Source organism: Odontesthes bonariensis, chromosome 12 (assembly GCF_027942865.1).
Source record: "Odontesthes bonariensis isolate fOdoBon6 chromosome 12, fOdoBon6.hap1, whole genome shotgun sequence".
Classification (NCBI taxonomy): domain Eukaryota; kingdom Metazoa; phylum Chordata; class Actinopteri; order Atheriniformes; family Atherinopsidae; genus Odontesthes; species Odontesthes bonariensis.
In genome coordinates, this window is record NC_134517.1 from 32,247,512 (window position 1) to 32,266,963 (window position 19,452).

A 19,452-nucleotide genomic window follows, 5' to 3' on the forward strand; every position below is an offset into this window, starting at 1 on the left:
GTACGAAGCTAGGTTGCACAAGCACTGCTCATAAGGTCAGTGGCCCTCAAGCCCATTATTCACCGTTTATCAGATTTAGTTTGTTTTTGTGGTTTTGCCACAAGCTTTAAACAGTGACGAATTGCATCTCACTCAGACATGACTGCTGTTTGTTATGTATGAATATTTGTTGACTAAGGTGCTCTCTTACTCACACCGTACACTTTCCACTGAAATCACCCCTTGTAAGGGGTAATCTGGCCATCGGGAAACTACAGAGTTCTGCTTATAGGTCACGTTGCTGATGACTGTGACGCAGAGCTGAAGTGCTTCTGACATTTCAGTCTAATCCGAGCTGAGACTCCTCGCAGAGGTCTTAGAAATGATCAGTCACCTCCAGAAAACTGAAGTCAGTTGGTTTTCTGTCGTTAGTTCACATTCACAGTGCAGCAGGAGATGTGAGAGTTCTGCTGCTGACTCAAAATGTGGAACTAAATTGGAGAGCTCTCCCAGTGGGCTACTTCCACAGCACTTCTGAATGAAGTAACATGAGCACGAGTGACGGCACGTTCAAAAACTACACCGTGTGTGCTCTGTGTGATTCCTTGGATGTGGAAGAAGAAGGACGATCGCAGATTGTGTCCAAGCTTCCAGAGTTGCTGTGATTTCATTGAGGCCATCAGAGCGACATGATCTCAGTTAACACTGTTGACATTCTCTTTTCAATCACATTAGGTCGGGCACAGGATCTGCTCTGTGCACTGTCTGTGCGGTTACATTTAATCTTTCGTGAGTACCTACGCTCCCTTGATTTTGCTTGCAGAACTCTTTCGGCAAAATGAGCCACAAATGCGGTTTATTTTTTGACAGTAAATCAGTTCGTACGTCGCTGTGAATTATCACTCCTTGACAGGTTGCTTATTCAGTGTATTATGAGTCATAGAATCATGTCAAAAGGATGTTAAATGTTCTTTTCACAAAAACAAAGTCAAAATGCCTTTTATAAGTTGGGCAAAATGTGGGAAAAAAAAGCCTCTTCATTGGTAACATTCTTTAAAACGAACCACTAATATGTTGTTTTCTAAAAACTGCATGGGGCCAAACAAAATACTGTGATCTCAGCATTGGCATAACCTTTGAAAGTTGATATGTTATGTGGTTTGATTATTATTTGTTGGAAAGCAAGATACATCAGAATTTGTACAGATGAGATTTATTCTCAGCGATCTCTAACCTGAGGCAGAACAATAAAGCTGACAGTCCTTGTGCAGGTTCTATCTTTATTCCAGGCTTTTCCTACACCACTATCAGGGAATTATTGCTATTTGTGGCATATCTAATATTTCAATTTTTATTTGTACTAACAGAAAACAGAGTGAAATTCAGTGAAGTATTACATGAACTAAAACACATTACTGGGATTATGAAAGCTCTGAAGCTATTTTCATGCAACAAAAAACGTTACAAACAGGAAGTGGGCATAAAAGAAAATGTTTTCTAATGGAGAGAGACGGCAACGCTTATCTTGGGATGTTACTATTCATTAGAAAAGCAATATTAAAAAAACCAAGGTCATAGCCAATCCATTGCATTGCAGTAATATACTGACTTTTAAAAGCTTTTTCAAAAGCTTGAAAATAGAGAAAGCAAAATGTCTGGCCAAGACATCCTGCGGTCATGGAAAAGACGTTACTCTGTCTCAGGAGGTTCAAATTATTGGTCTACAATAATTAAAAACAGAACAACTCAGGAGATTGTTTAAACTGCTAATATTGAGTAAAGAGCTGTCTAATGCATTGTTCAAACCTGGAAGGATGATTATGAACCATCGTCTTCAAAAAAGAAATGAGGTTGAAACAAAATCGTAAAAGATTTGAAGGTCACTGAAGCATTGGGTGAAATCAAATAAAGAAAAATCCACAACAGAAGTCACAGCAATGTTTGATTGTGAATGTTATATAATTTCCACACAAACAACGAGAAAATAACTCAAGATACTGAGGCTAAATGGCTGTGTAGCGTTAAGAAAACCACTTATCAGTGAGGCTTATATAAGTGGGCCTCAGTTTGTTGGGGAATATGAAGATTAGACTCTGAAGTGATGGCAGAAAGGTAATATACTCTGATTAGTTCAGATTTACTCTGTGGGGGCAGTGTTATGGTCTCGAGTTGCTTCATTAATCAGGTCTAAGTTCAGTAACATTATGTGCCTCAAACATTAGGTCAGTTGACCACCTGAATATTCTAAATAAACAGTTTTTTTTTCTTCACTGCTCCCAAGATGAAAATGCCAGGATTTGTTGGGCTTTTTTCTAGTAAATGATGAGTTGTTTGGAAAAGAATGAATGAAACACTGGAATAAAATCATTTTTAAAGAAGTTGAAAAAGCAGTTATTTAAACCCGACAATTCCTCGAAGACCCGTTTGGTTTCCCACCAGCTCCCTGGGGCTCCTTCAGCTTCCAAACTCACTAATTTGTTCATCGACTTGTCGCTACATTTTTCTGTCTGCTGTTTGATGCTCAAAGTGCACCGTGTGATCCAGTTTGTTCGGGTTTCTGTTGAAAATCAGTTGTCTGCTGTTGTTGGAAATTACTTGGGAGAAATTAAACTGGGCCAAAGCAGTAAAGCCTTCATTTTTCTTCAGACGGGAACAGCTGTAGGGGTCCATATCAACAGCAGACATGCTTCTTTATGAATATACAGGAATCCAGGTTCACATGAGCACGGGGAAATCTGAGGGTGACCTCCTGACAGCATTAAGAAGTCCTTTTTTCATTGTGTTTGCAAAGGAAAATCAAGTTTCTGTAGGACTGACTATTAATAATCTATTGATACTGGGAGGGTTGATAAGCAAAGTAACAACACAGGTGAGGGATTAACAGAAAACAGGTGTGTATGGAGACCTGGGGATGAGAACAAGACAGCGGAGGATATATTGAGACAAAGGTATATGACTGAAAGTAACAAGAGACTAAACTGAACATATGTAAAATACAAACAGAGTTAAACACATTATGACAGTTAACAAAGAAAAGAGGACAGAAGCAGAACACATTCTCATACGACAGAGTCTAACAAAGATGACTGAAAACTGAAACAGAATACACAAATGATTTGGCTCAAACAAATGACCAGAAAACAAGCAGGAACTGAACCAAACCACGAATCAGAGACTAAACCAAGGTTCTAAGAATATCTAAATCAGAGCTTAGAACAAAAACCAAAGCAATGATGATGATCAGATAACTTGGGAAAAGACTGAAAGGAAGAATTAACCACAATGCAAAAAAAAACTATGAAGTAAAACCCCATGAACATGACAAAACCTGACAGTTAATGTCTGCCGCTTGGTTTGAGGAACACAACGCCAAGTTCGAAGAGTGGACTTGGCCTCCATATTATCAAGAAATGAATCCGGTCCAGCATCTGTGGGATGTCCTGGACACACTAAACCATGGAGGTTCCTCCTTGCACCGTACAGCTCCTAAAGTATCTGTCATGGCGATAGATATTTGCTCCTGTTGATGGGAAGCTGTTAAGGAACAGAGCTCACCAGGATTGGATTCAGTAATGCAATGGCCTCTGATGTGTGATTCCCTCCATCCAGCCCACTCTGGTACACATCACCACACACAGATCATAGCAGCGCTGCTTAGTGATATTCTCTGCCGGTTTGGGGTTTGAAGTATTATGTCTTGCCCCTGACTGAGTCTAAAGTGAAGCTTGTTCCATATTTCAAGAGCAGAGTAAACTAAACTTCCCCACCAGGAGGTTTTCAGGGAAAATACTGTGTGTAGTTATCGTTTTGCTGCGGGAATCCTTTCAGTAGGTGCCTGTGTTTTTGCTGTAATATAATGACTCTGCCCTGCAGTCCTCCCAACTGATGGCTCCGTGCCGAGCACTTGTGTGCTTAATCTAAGTTGAAATGGTATTTGTGTTATTTTTTCCTGCACAAAGAGATATGCAGAAATAAAGATAAAGCCTCTGATGTTTTAGCTAGATTCCAGCATGCATGTCCAGAATAGGACAGTCGAACAGTTATCTCAGAGCAGACAAATGTCAACGAGTGTTACTATTGCACTGAGTCAAAGCCTACAAGTGGTCATCAATAGACAAGCTTTCTTAACATTGTTGGGACTAATTATGCTCCGTCTTGTTTGTCTCTGGGGCAAACAACAATGCACCAGAACTGATCACTATAAGTCTCACCGGTACAGAGAGTTGTCCTCACGCTGACTAGTGGCTCCTCTAATGTTATTAACAAAGCAGAAATCAATGCTAGTTAACATGAGCTCGATCAATGGACTTCACGGACATCCCGCAGAATGGATGAATAATTCGGTTAGCTGTGGGGCTGACACTGTGAATGAAAGCCGAGGTGTGTGTTTGTGCGTGTCTTTCCACTCATTTGTGTGTGTGTGTTGGAGTAAAAGAAACAGGAAGCTCATCTGTCAAGCGGACTGCAGGAGAGGTAACGTCTGCAGAGTGCTTATCAGATGGTTGGGAGGCTGAAGACGAGCAATGAGATGAATGACAAAAGGTTTGCTCTGAAAACACAAGCCGTTTCACTGTTTGAGTCCACATGAAAAACATTTCCCTTTGTCTTTTTGTTAAAGACCATTTCTATCTTGATGTCAGTTTAGGAGTTTGTTTATGAAACTTTATAAATGACACATTAAAAAGTCACAAAGACAGAAGAACACCTGAGTACTGGAAGGCTAAAGACCCTGTGGTTTCATTCTGCTGTTCAGTTTCCCTCAGACTTACTCACGAGTCCAATCCGCTGCTGGAGCCCACGATGGACTGAGCAGATTTTTCAGTCTGTGTCTGCACATTTTTACTCCTAAAGCAGGTGTGTTCTGAGCAGGGATTTTTGTAAACTCCCTTAAAGGTCTTTATGTCAGCGTGGGGGTAGTGGGTTAAACGAAAGCACAGTGGAGGAGCTGGCAGTCACACGCCCACACGTCCTGCCTGCGAGGTGCTGACACACTGATTGAGTAAAAGTGACGCGTTGTTATACCCAGAAAAATGAAAAGAAACCCAGTGTCTGTGTGTCTGGGCATTTTATCAGCACACGCAATTAAACTTTTGCTTGGAAATTGAAAATACTTGTGGCTCTTGTGGTTGTTGGCTAATTTTTATCTCCCCTGCTGTAATTCATCCCCAGACAGGTGGGTTAAAACTGATGCTGAAGCAGTGTAACGGACACATTTTAAAGGGTTTTTGCTCAGTTGCAGAGAGGAAGAAGGGGAAAACACAATTATTCACTCTGTCCATTCTACCATGAAGAAATACATCTGTGAAAAGCCTTATATTAAGAATATATTCAGTGCCTCAGCCGTACAGGTGGTGTTTGTGTGGTTTCTCTTCAGTTATCACTGCATTATTAATAGAAATTGAAGCAGCTTCCCAGTCATCAAGTGATCTGTAACTGTTCAGTGAGGTTGAGGGTGACTGTGGAGAAAAAAATCCAACGCAGTGAGCACTTCTTTGTTCAAAGCCATGTGTTTGGGTTCATTATCCTGCAGTATGAATATTTCTCCATATAGAGGCAATCCAGAGGGAGGAGCGATTCTCTGAAGAGAGGATGTCTCCGTGGTCAGGGTGAAGTCTATTCACTGCAGGTTGTGAACTCCAGACTTGAATGTTCCCTCCACCATGTTTTACTGTGGGTTTGCTCTTCTCCTTACGGCCTGCTGTTCCAGCATCCACAGTGAAATGCTTTGTGCTTCAGCATGTGTTCGCCTGGGCTTTCTTCTGAGAAGTAGTTTACAGACACTCCTCATCCTCTAAGATGCAACTAGACAGCCTTCTGTTGACGGGACCATGCTGATTGGAGTCCGACAGCTAAAGCTTGGCTGAAACTGGGTCATCAACAGGACAACGATCCCAAACACAGCAGCAAATCCACAGCAGAATGTCTGTTAAAGAAAAGAATCAAGTTGTTGCAATGGTCCAGTCAAAGTCCAGACCTAAATCTGACTGAAATGCTGTGTTGGGACCTTACCATACCATACCGTACCGTACCGTACCGTACCATACCATACCAACTTTATTTATAAACCACTTTATACACCCACAGGACCAAAGTGCTATACACAATCATAAAATACAATGCAATGATAAAATAGAAGGGTCAAGTATAAAAGAAGTACTAAAGTATTTAAAATGTAAACACAATAAAACAAAGTCAAACATCTCAGATTGTGCCAAAAGCCAAAGAAAAAAGATGGGTCTTAAGAAGGGATTTAAAAACCTTAAACCTCTGAGGTCTATGATCACGCCGGCGTGATCAAACAAACTAGGTCACCAGGAGCGGATCATATAGTTGAAGTTGTGCTGAAAAAAAAAGATACCAAGCATGGGTATGGCAAACATTTTTTACAAAATACAAAAGTATTCAAAAACGACCAAAATGGGCTCAGACCCCAGAGAGTTAAGAGAGCTGTGCACGATAAATAAAATGTAGAAGACTGATAACATCGTACAAAACATGATCACTGCTGAAGTTGGCTCTAACTATTGAATCATGGGGTGCACTGCATCTTGTCTGTTTTCTTTTCCAATAAATAATGACAGTTGTTTTTTTTAACCCAAGGTTGCATTCACTTCAGTTTAAAACCTGGTAAGGACCAGATGATTTTCTTGGGTTTGTTCTGATATGTTAAAGGCATGGTTGGTAATCCTGTTCAGAAACACATTTTGTAATACTGGGTGAAATGGTCCGTCTGTCCTGAGAGAAATCTATACAAGATGTATTTAGAAAAAGGGACGAAAATAATCAGACCTCTGTGGCAGCTGCAGGACTGAGAAAAAGCTGACCAATCCGAGATCAGCGTCCCGCTGATCTCGGATTGGAGCGCCTACAAAAACCAATCAGATGCCTCTGCTTTCTGCCTACGCCCCCCTCTGTCGGCTCCCTGCTCCGTGTGCGCATGCGGTTCTACCGGCTTTGGATGAAGCACTGACGGAATGGGGAGGGGGGGGTGGAGCTTAGAGGAGGGGACACTTTCGAATCTTGCTAGCTCTCTTGCTAGCTCTCTAGGATTACCTACCATAGCTTTAAAGCTTACAATTAAAAGAGGGTGTAGTTTGTGGCAGAGTGGAGGAAGACACCCACACTGCATGAAAAGTGGGATTTTCATCCCCGTAAACGCCCAAAAATCTCCCTAATTTTCGCCAGTTAACAATTTACAACCTGCGAACGTGGCGTTTGTCGGTGCCACAAATTGTCGGAAACATACCATGACGTACGAGCTCGCGGCTCTAAGGATTGGATTGGATGAAACCACTACTTTTCAAACAAGTAAAATCACTTGTGATTGGTTGGCAGATCTACCAGTAGGCAGGCTCATAATAGATGTAAACCCCAATAATAGAATATAGGCCTATATATTTATTATTTCATTGATATGCTATTATGCTGTATATCATTGTTATCTTATGCAGGCTACTACACTAGTATTACCATCAAGGACATGATTGAATTTATTGAGGCAAGGAACATTTAGCAGAAACACTTTTATGCAAAGAAAGAGCTTTATTATTTTTTTAAAAAAAAAAAAACACACACACAAGCACAAAGGAGATCTGCCCACACAACATGTATGGGTAGCTGACAAAGAGCCCAGAATCCTGGCTACAACTGCGTGAACTGCCGCTCTGCAGCCTCGGAGCAGTAGGTGACTGGCGGCGTTCTGTGCGAGGGCTGGCCGTGTTGCAGACGCCTATGGTGGGTCGCTCTGTACTTCGGAGTCCCCTCCAATCGCGACTGCAACGTAGTACAGAGTTCGGAGAGCTCCTGGCTACGGAAGGAGGGAGAACGAACTATCCATCCAGACACCCCGTCAACAGTACCGTCTTCCTCGTCGGACATCAGGTCGACTGTAGCGGACTTCCAGAGTTCCACCTCGTCCGCTGCCAGCACACTCTGTCTCGCTTCCAACAGCTGTAAAAAAAAAAACAAATCAATAAAGGCAATCAGCACTGTGCTATGCACTGCGTATGGACACAACGCATCTATCAATGCATCTGAAAAATAGTCAATAAAAAAAGTCTTACCCTCTTTCTTCTCGACCTACTCCGAGCTGAAATCTTCGCAGCTTCCGCCTGCTCTGCAAGTCCTGGCTGGTTATATCGGAAACTCCGGCGTATGCTTTCATAGTACGTCTTACAGGCCGCTGGAACACAATTAAGAGAGTGGAATTAATAAAAATCAAACGTAAGTCACAGTAACATCAAGCAAGGAAGGAGAACCAGTAAAAAAAAAAAAAAGTTACTTACACACAATTTCGTCATTATCAGCATCGTGTAAATCTGGACTTGCGGACATAGCTCCTAGCAAACAAGAGGTGACGGCCTTGTTGTGAGGAGAGTTTAGCCTGTTGAAACAAATTATACAGTTAACATCGGTATCCATTAACGTGTCCATTTCCTTATACAGAAGAATGAAAGTATATCATTTCAATCTTACCCTTGCTCCGGATCGTAGCGCCTAGGATTGGTCTTCGAGTTGTGAAGTCGGCGTACGGCTTCCTGTAAATTACAAGACAAAAAAATACATTTTAATAAAGAAACTTACACTGCTTCTGTTGTTCTTTTGCATGGCTACTAGGCTACTTTTAGCTTGGGCTACCAACAAAGGCGTGGTTTTATAGTACTTTTAGCTTAGTGGTGTAGTGGCCCCTGGTATACTCTCAATTTTGCCCCAATTTTTTAAGAAGTCCAGAAAAATGAACCGTTTTAGATCCAGTGACATTTAGGACTACTCTATTTAGTTTACCCAAAAATCTGTCAGTGGTATTTACTCACTATTACAAAACTATCATGACTTGATCAGTTTGTAGGTGTTTCTGGTCACACAAGCAGCCTGAATGAATGTAAAATATATTCAACATGAGGCAAACATGGTGTTTCAGGTCATTTTTCAGCATTTATTTAAATAAAATACTTAAAATCTGAAGTTTACAATGCCTCCGTGTTCATATTTCATATTTAAGCTAAACTTTAGCTTAGCTATAAGTCATCAAACATATTCTTACCGCAATCTTAGGATTGTGCACCCGTCTTCTCTTCTTGGAGTTAGCCTCTCCCGTACAGTTTTTAGACTCCAGAGCAACCAGCCGATCCTCAACGGACAGCAACCTGGACTTAACGGCACTGAACTGCTCGTTCATGTCGGTAGCAACCCGACTCAGCTGACGAGACAGTCCGCTGATGGCAGCCAACAGTTTCTTGTGGTCGGCCGGAAGTTGCTCGCGTTCAACCTGAGGAAATGAGGCGGGAGAGCTCAATGCGAGACGCCGTCCAGCCATTGTAGCACACATGCTAACTAGCGTGTAGCCAAGGCAGCAAAACCACAGGAAATGGACATGAAACAGGTTTGGTTTTCCCGTTTGAGTTCTGGATGAACATGTATGGAACTTTATACTTGTAGGCTATATTCAAAAGGTAATGTCATGCTTACCACAACACTGGAGATGTCTTCCTCATATTGCACCGACTCTGAATCACTGGAGTCCAGGAAAAGATGAATGCTTTGGTGATCTGCTGTTTCGTCTGGAAAACAACCCATGCAGAACATACAGTTATGCATTATAATGCGATTTTCGTATTTAATTAGAAAGTATTATTACAGTAGCCATAACGGTGAGAAGCAACCACATTTTAACTAGACAGTAACGGTGCTCACCTTTGTCTGAACCGTGGGTCACTGGGTGCATTTCTTCATGTTCTTCCACCACTTCTATTTCTGGGTCCTCGGACTGCATTTCACGTTCATCAATCTCTCCAACTCCAGGTTGTACACAACTCCCGCCGGTTGGGTCACGACTGGATATCAGCAGACTCTGTACGTTATCTGACCGAGCCCTTTTGGATTTTCTCTCCCAAACTCCATTTTTGAAATGGCGCTTTCTGTGGTCATAATACTGTGAATGAGAGAGTTCATTGTTGCAATGTTCACAGAAGCGCCGAGGTCTCTCCTTCTGTCTTGGGACTTCCATCTTTCAACAAAGAAGAGTTTCACAGTCAGGCACACCTTTTTTATATCATAGACGCGAGCCAGGCCGAGCTTGTCTCGCGAGTCCTTCCGTATAACAATAACCTCGCATGTGATTGGAGGAGCCCGACGAGCCTTCTACTCCTCGTCCAATCACGTGAGAGGCCATAGTCACGCCTACTTGCACGACTAGCGCATAAACAAAGAAAGCAGACATTCCCAGCTGCACTCCCCCTCCTGTTCTGTATTTTTTATTCTTTTTTATGTTATTGTTCAGTGTTGTACTTTGAGAGCAAAGATTAACCAGAGTCAAATTCCTTGTTTGTTTATGCCAACCTGGCCAATAAAGCTAATTCTGATTCTGATTCTGTGTATCTTTTTTTACATAACATTTGCCATTGCTAATGACATACACAGTAGTTAATCTAGCATACTTTCATTAAATGAATCAATTCAAGCTAAAATGTAAGAGTCTATAATTAGGCTGTACTTAGCCTGATCTATTTGTACCAGAGATTTGACCTTTTAGAAAAATCTCACCTGGGATAAAACTCCCCCTGCAACCCTGATTTGCATTTGTATAGCCTCCCCTAGAATTAGAAGCAGAGGGGGTCATAGGTCATAGGCCCACGTCAATTTCCGGCAATTCATGGCAGTTTTCTGCATTGCCTGCAAATTGCAGTGAACAGCTAGCCTGGCTGACGCGTCCACAATCTCGATGAGATGGTGGTCTGGGAACTAGGTGTGCATTTTCTCGTATTTGAGGCGTGGTTTACGAATGCCTAGAGCCGTTTATTGGGCGCTACGAATGTCTATCAAATGACGTCAGGTATTTCCCATGCTGCTTTGCGCGCGATTCATAGCCAATTGTATCACTTATACCAGATGACGACAGAAATTCGACGAGGAAGAAGAAAAAAATGGAAAATAAAAGTAAACTTGCGCTCTAAGCTACTTAAATTGACAACAAAGTAGGCCTATATGCTATATTCTACATGAATTTTTATGTTGTAGAGTTGTGAATTTATTTTAATAATGGAGAAATTGAGCAGCCTTGCTTTGTTGTCTACAGTAGTAGATCAACCCTCATCTTACTTTGAAGCTCCGGGCTCCCAGAAGTGACGTCGACGCAGCTTTAGCAGCAGAAAAGCTATCAGGCTTGTGTTGATGATAATAATAAACTCCTGGACTATGCACAAACTTCCAAATGCATCGTTTTGTGAGTACAGACCATATTTGTACTACTGTAGAAGTTTGGTTTCATGACATGTGATTTTAGTGTGGTAATTTTGGAGATACTGCCAGGGTCCGTTAGCGCTTGTACTAAGCTATTCGGGATAACTCAGTAACTCAGCTGATGTTCAGCCAATATCGGAAAAACTTCGGGTGGGCTACTTGGCTGGATGTCACGGTTCAAATGACCCCAGGTTGAATCTACTCCGAACTATCACTTTCTAAGGCTGCATTGAACGGTAACGTTGTGTCCGCTGTCATGTTGAATTAACACTCTACAAGCTTCGGTGTAGCGCATAGACGTCGTCATCGTCTTGCTGCCCCCCCCGTTCTGTGATTGGTTCCCAAACTCTGGCAAAAATAAGGGCGGTGGTTTCCAGGCTGACTTTGCAGTGAGAATGAAATCGAGCGCAAAGCAGCATGGGAATTCCCAGGCTAGTGAACAGCCGTAAACCTGAACTTTCACGACAATCTACAGTGCCGCATACTGACGAAAATCCCACTTTTCATGCAGTGCCAGTAGAGAAGAAAACATGATTGTGATTGATAGTAAGTGGACATGCAGCATTATTATAACGTGTGCTTTTTTAAATTATTTTTGCAGGTGAGCAGCTTGTGTTGATTTGCGTTTTTCAAACACTTTGTGTCTACATGGCACGATTATTTTATTTTATAATGGGTAAAATATATTGTTGTCCAAGTTTCTTGTCATTTTTAATTTATTCAACTTCATGCTAGCACTGGTCATGCTGGCAGGAAGTAGCAACTAATTTAGTTAGATCCACTTAGTGGCACAGAATATTTACTGGTGTTTAAAAGTCCATAAGAACCTCCTAAGAAGGAACTCTTATAGTGTTACTGTACTTCCTGGTAATCGCACTTGTTAGACAATCTGCCTATAAGTAAACATTTAGAAAAAAAAAATTGCCTCATTTATATAATTGTGTTGATAAAAATAAATGATAAATTCTGGATCAGCACGAAGGAAATATGTTTTAAGCTGTTTATGCCTTTGCTTTTACATCATATATCAGTTATGTGGCTGAACAAGCCCTATAAGCTCAACAAACTGTGCTGCAAAGATTTACATTTACATAGAAAGAAGTTTATTAACAAAATCACAACATCTGTACCACCAGTCAGGTTTTGCATTCTGCAGTTTTTTTCAGAAGCCCAATGCAGAGGACAGCATTTAGTGTCTGATTTCAATGAGCAGGGTAAAAATGGGGAAACTGTGTATTTCTGTGACATCATCCGAGAGATTAAAACCATGAAGCAGCGTATTTTAGACCTAAACATGTTGCATGTGAAAGAGCAAAAGAAACCTAAAGTAAAAAAGGAATGAGTGAAAACTGAATGGTGGATAATACCAAACCAGAATAATGGAGCTGTGGCTCAGTGGGTCGTCCAATATCCGGAAGGTTGGCGGTTCAATTCCCAATCTTTCTCTTGAAAAGATTGATGAAACTGACAGCTGGAGGGGTGTCAGTCCCCCTCCTTGTCACAGCCGAGGTGCCCTTGAGCAAGGCACTGTAACCCCATGCTCCCTGGGCATTGATTTACCCTTTGCATGTTTGTGTCAACAGGTGCCAACCTGGACGGGTTAAAAGCGGAGGACAAATTTCATGTGCATGACTGTACGCACGACAATAAATCTGATCTTAAAATAAGAACTGCAACTTTCCTCCACCTGCAGGATAACATTTTAGTCTAATATCATTGCAAAAAAAAAGACACTTTGTGTGCATCTTAGAGACGAAAGGTAAAACAGCAGTATTTCATGCTCTGGAAAAAAGAAAAAGTTGATCCAACACAAAGGTGCAACCAAAAAAGAAACATAACCGAATAGACTCCAAACTAAAATATATACTCCAAATGATTTTACAGATGATAATAAGACAAATAACCCTGTAAGAAGTTTTTGGGCACGGGAGAACATACAAACTCCACACAGAAAGGCTCTCACACTGGAAAAAATGCCCCTCCAAAAATAAGTAAGAAAAACAACAAAAACAAGACGTTTTTGCTTGAAATAAGCAAACAATCTGCCAATGGAACTAGTGAAAATCAGCTTGTCAAGATTTCTTGAAATAAGATGTGATATTTGGGACTTTTGAGATAAAAGTGAACTTGAAATTAGCTTAAAAACCTCTTCAAATGTAAAAAAAAGCTTGTTTCATATGAAATCCGACTCAAAACAATTTGTTTTCAAGACTTTTTCATTTAACAAGATATTCCAGATGTATTGTCTTCAAACAAGTCCCTATATCTGGCTGAAATGGTACTTGTTAGGCAGTTGTGTCTTATATTAAGTGTAATGAGATATTTTAACTAGAAATGAGACAAATATACTTGGTAAGACTTTGATTTTTTTCCAGTGCACCGTGTTTTCAATGGGGAACCTTCTCGCTGTGAAGCAACAGTAACCATCACGCCACCATACTGCCACACAAAAGATAACCGTTTTTACTCATATGAATGCGTAATGATTCATGCAGAGAGGTTAATAGCATCAGAGTCGGGGAAATATTCAAACAGACCAAAAATAGAGACACATTAGAAGCCTGAGGAGAGATTAGGCGCCGAGACGGATAAAAATAAAGAATGTATACACAGAGGTGTGACATTCCTGTGTAACAGTAAGTGAATAACAATTTGCACCTCGTTGAAAAGGACTCCAGACTGAGATGTGTCCTTGTTACATCTTTTTGTCTCAGCCTGTGAAGTGGTGTCTTCCCAGTGGGATGGCACTCAGAGCTAAATGTATGAAGCATTTTGAGAGTGTGCAAGCCATGAGCAGTTATGGATGTAGAGGTTTAAACTTTTGGTGCAAAACTGTCTTTTGACACACTTTAATTCTCTGGACTCCCTAAAGCTAAGCAGCTTTCTTCATCTAAAAAGAAAGTGCTCGTCATTATAAAAGAAATGAGTTCAGTATACACGTTCAGTAAGAAAAGATTTAATGACAGGTTGACACAAATTTATTGGTGTAGAATAATGTTTGGTGTCCACCTAGTTGGAATAAAGTATGGAGGCCAGACTCCGATGTTGCATCAAGGCAGAATGAGACATGATGGATGATAGGAGAGGTCCGGGCTCTACACGGAGTGGTCTAAGTGGAGAAGGTGGAGTTGGGGAGGAGATGAGACGTGCGAGCGGAGAATGACAGCAGAATCGTGATTTAAAAGGATGGAAAAGAGATTGATTCGCTGGGTGAAAAATAGAACAGGAAGACCATTGAACCAAAGCGAGGAGGCCATATTTCATGTCTATTACTAAGCACTATTTATTGAATTACATGCGTTGAAATTTTGTGAAATAGTAGATTATAATTATGGAACATTACAGTGTAAAGTACAAAATACCTTATTCAGAGATCTGAAAGTAGAAAGGGCCAATACCTCCTGAAGAGAACAGCTATATGAGAAAGCATAGGGCAAATAAAACAAAACAAGGGTGAGTACATTTCTATGATAACAACCTCAACATCTTCTGGGTTTGATTGTTGCTTAGACATTTGAAAATGTTCTCTTGAGCAGCAAAAGGGAATTTACTATGTTTTTTCATTTGTGAACACGTATTGACAGTTAGATCCTAAAAAAAGGTTTATTAGGGATTAATACTGCCTTACCCAAGGCTTCTTGTCTAATTACTTCAAGGACTAGCGTGTCAGAATGATTTAGAAAAGCTGATCCAGGCATTTATATCCTGCAGATTTGATTACTGCAACAGTGTATTTACTGGTCTTCTTAAAAGGTCGATCAGCTGATTCAGAGCTCTGCTCCTCGAGTCCTCCTGAGGTCTCTACACTGGCTTCATGTCCATCAAAGAGTTGATTTCAAAATGTCGCCCCTGGTTTATAAAGTTTGAAATGGTTTAGGGTAAAAGTACTTCTCAGATCTTCTGGTGCGTTATGAACCTTCAGGACATCTGAGGTCCTCCGGAAATGGTTTGCTTTGTGTCAGAACTAAGGAGAAGATATCTTCAGTTTTTATTGACTATATATGTGGAACAAACTCCTGGATAATCACCAAGTGACAAACATTAACACTGCATTTTGCATTACAGCCGCTGAGCAGAAGAGACTGCAGGAGTGGGAGTGTATGTCTTGCGCACACAAGACAATGAAATATTGAGCTGAGAAAAACAACGCAAACTTAACTTACCATAAATCATATTGCGCTTGCTTTTGTACAAGCTACGGTTGCTGTTTTGTGTAAATCAAGCTCTTTGTTCAAGTGTCTTTCTCCTGAAAAGAGACGACTACACAGCAGCATGTTCCTGCAGGGTGACAAACAATGCTGCGTTCAGTGTAATAACAAAGCAAAATGTTGTGTTCAGTAGGGAACAATTACCGGTTGGTATTATTCAACTACACAACAACAAAATTACACAAAGCAAAATGGAAAAATGAGTAGCCAACAGGGAAATGCAGTCTGACTCAGTGTAAGTTGGATTTTGCTGATGCCTACAGGACTACAGGCATTAAATGTTAGAACATTTTTTTTCTTGGCCATCACAAAAGGCTTTCATTGTGTGTTGTTAGTGCTGCTGGCAGGAATGACCTCCTGTATCTCTCTGTGTGTAATTGTGGCTGAAGAAACCTCATGATGATCACACTTCATTGTTTAATCATGATGTTATGAAGAGGGCAGGCAGTGTTGTTCTTTAAGTTCATTAACATGTGCTGCATGCTTCCTTTTCCATCAGGTCCAGGGGATCTGGAGCAGTCCCCAGCACCGAGCCAGCCTCCTTTATCGCATTGTTCTGCTTCTTTGAGTCTCTGGCCCTGATGCTGCTGCCCCAACAGATGGCTGCAAAGCTGATTGCACTCTCCACAACAGATTTGGTGCAGACATTGAATCGCTTAGTTTCCTCAAGACGTTCAGTCTGTGATGTCACTTCTTGAAGGCAGCCTCAGTGTTGCATTTACAGCCCAGTCTGCTGCTCAGGTAGACTCCCTGGCATATGTATTCCTCAACCACTTCCACCTACACCTAGGAAGGAGATAATGTTTAGCTTACTCCTAGTTCTCCTAAAATCTACAATTATCAATTTTGTTTTGTTTGTATTCAAAATGAGGTGATTGTTCCTCCACCATGCCACAGTGTGACCGACCGATTCCCTGAACTCCGCCTCTTGTCCATCACTGATACACCCAACAACTGCAGAGGATTTCTGGAGATAGCAGGACCCGAGTTGCACTGGAAGTCTACAGAGTGAAGAGAAATGGTGAGAGTACGGACTCCTGTTTGATCACAGACATATCTGTCATCAGCTTTCTTACCAGTGTCCTAACTGTATTGATTTCTAAGAAAAAATAAACTTATCAAGAGTGGGTTCCAGCACAATTTATTTAGTAAAGTGGACATATCAGAAGCATAATGTATCAGACAATAAGATGTTTTAATCTTCCTGTTCTCCATCTCACATCACACCCATGGTATTCTTACTGAAAGTAATAACGAAACTTGGAATAGTAGAAGTAAACAATCATTAGCTGATATTAAGCATCAACAGTGAAGTTAAAATGTATTGTAAAAATGATCAGTTTTACTTCTTATTGCTGTCATTTATTTAATTAGTAGTGAAATATTGGTAGACGCTCCTTGCCTCTCCGAGATGCATCTATTAGTATAATTAGAGACTCACTGAGGCTTTTCTCTGCATCTTTCTATCTTTGCTGCCTTGATTAATTCTGCTGCGTTTGCTGGGATGATTGTGCACTCGATGGCAGCCCCCCTATCATTGAACAGGTGCAGATGGATATTATGATGTTCTGTTCTTTGGAAAGCCCTTATGTCCATGAGATGTCCTATAATTACAACAAACTGCCGATGTCCGATCAGGGATATCTAATGCATTCTTTAAGAACAGAACATTGTGATCAACACTGGAGAGGATCCTTATTAGACATCTTGATAACCTAGCCAGTGAAGATGTCACATTTTAGCCCAGTGGGAGTCCGTTTTAAATTAGCTTGTCCCTTTCATCCCCCATCATCCCAGCCTTGGGCTTCTTGGATACATCTCCTGCATCTCTTTGCCTTCTCTTTTTCTGTCTTCCTGCTGTGTGACATCACAGAACTTATTGGATCCTTCCTCTGTCTTTGCCTCCATCCAAAAACCCAAATATCTCCTGTAGATTTTCACATTTAACACAAGCAGCCCCCAATCTCAGGAAGACTTGATTTCTTTCAGATCATCTAGTGCTTCTTTGAGGGCTGTTTGTGTTTTTTTTTTTTTTATGTCAATTCATTTTGAAAAAGTTGCTTTGTAAATGATTCGATCAGCACATCAGTTGCTGCATTTGACCAGTAGATATTCTAGTTCCTGACCCTTGAAAATCTGCAATGCATCACATTTACATTTAGCTGTTTCTGTGAATAAACCAATTCAATAAAATCTATTATCTAGTAAGCTTTATATGTGCAGGTAGAAAGATTCACTTTCCTTTTAACTAAATGTGGACATAGAATCCAACAGAACAAGACCAAAAAAGACCAAAGACTATAGACAATATTTTCTGAATATTAGACATGCCCGAGATGCAAACTTTTCAAGTGAGTTTGGAGGAATTAAATTCCACAACAGAACCACTTGTGTGCCGAGGATCAGTGTTTCATGAACCCAAACCAGGAAATGACTCAAATGCAAGGATTGAAGCAGACTCAAAGTTCAGGTCCAACAGCCAGACTATCTGGCTGAAAGACAAGGAACAGGGGAATATTTATATCAGGTAAGTCAGAGTGGCCTTCTGTGGCTCTGAAGTTACGCTGCAGTTTCTTAAAGACCTCGCACACAATACAGCTGCACTTGACTGGATATTTAGAGGTCAAATTCTCTTGGGGAGGGTAAACCTGCTTTTCTACCAGACACAGTTTGGACAAAGCACATTTCACAAGATCAGTGTAACTGTCGATCTATCGATCTATAGAGAATTCAGACATTTAAAAAAAATTATTTATCACATCATTACATTGATATAAAGCAAAAGGCCAGAATTAGACTGATAAATGTCTTGTATGGTGGGGCAGATGATTCGCTCTGCTTCCGAAACACTCCCAGTGTGTAATAATGAAGCCACATGAAGGATGGAATAGAACCGTAGAAATATAGTAAATTCTCAAAGATTCCAAGCTTTCAAACCAGTGTACATACACAAAAACAGTTTGATTCTGGTTAGTCATGGAGATGAAAACATAAACAACTTAGAATTCAGGTCGCCAGTGATCACAGAGCAGCTAAGGAGATTCCCCACACTGAAATATTCAAACAGATGGCTTCAAAAGGAAAAAAGGCTGTAAATAAGGACTGGATTTGTGTGCTGCTGTTGAACCATTTCTTTATCTCCCTAACTGCCTGGACCACTACTGTCCTCTGAAGGTGATAAAGCTATTAAAACCCCACATACATGCAGCATGTATGCACACACAGTTCCAAAAAAACTGTGGAGAGTGCATTTGGACCGAACACACTGAATAAACATGACCTCTCGATAAAAGGCACACAGGCCTCATCTTATTGACTTCTATTGACCCCTGTGCGTGTAAAGCCATGAAGAAGAAGGTGCCACAAAGTCATTCTGATCATAGAGCTGATTACATCACAGAGACAACTGAAACAAAGCTCTACAGTATGAACATGCAGATAACAGCAAACCACAAGTTTTGTTTTCCTTTAAATGTAATTGTGGCTTACCTATGTCATATCATGCTGAAGGAAGTGGAGAAGTGATAACGAAGCCCCTGAGGAGAGAGTTCAGTGACCAGCAGTTTCCTAAACTTAAAAATATATCTATACTGTCAATTTGGGAAACGCTAAAGGCAGCAGGAAGAAGATGATAGCCCTTTCATACTGATTGTGCAAAGACAGCAGAAAACAAAGGTGAGTTAGTCTAAAAGTAACAGAGATCCACCACAACCAAAGGTGGGCTCAGTGTTTTACGCATTTTGCCTTTTTTGTATAAAAGTTAAAGGTGATTGTTTACTGTTGCTCTTTAAAGCAACACATCAATGTGAATAAGTGATTATTTCATTTACTGTGACTTTTATTTAATGGCACATGATGATCCCAGGATATTTCCTTTTTCTCCCTCCATCAACTTAATTTTATCTGTTATTATACATCGATGTTTGCATTAAAGGCCTGCAACACACTCCAGAAAAGTGTGGGACAGTAAAGCTTTTATGTTGACATTTCCTCTAAGACTTTTTGTATTTGATCTTATTCTTCCTGC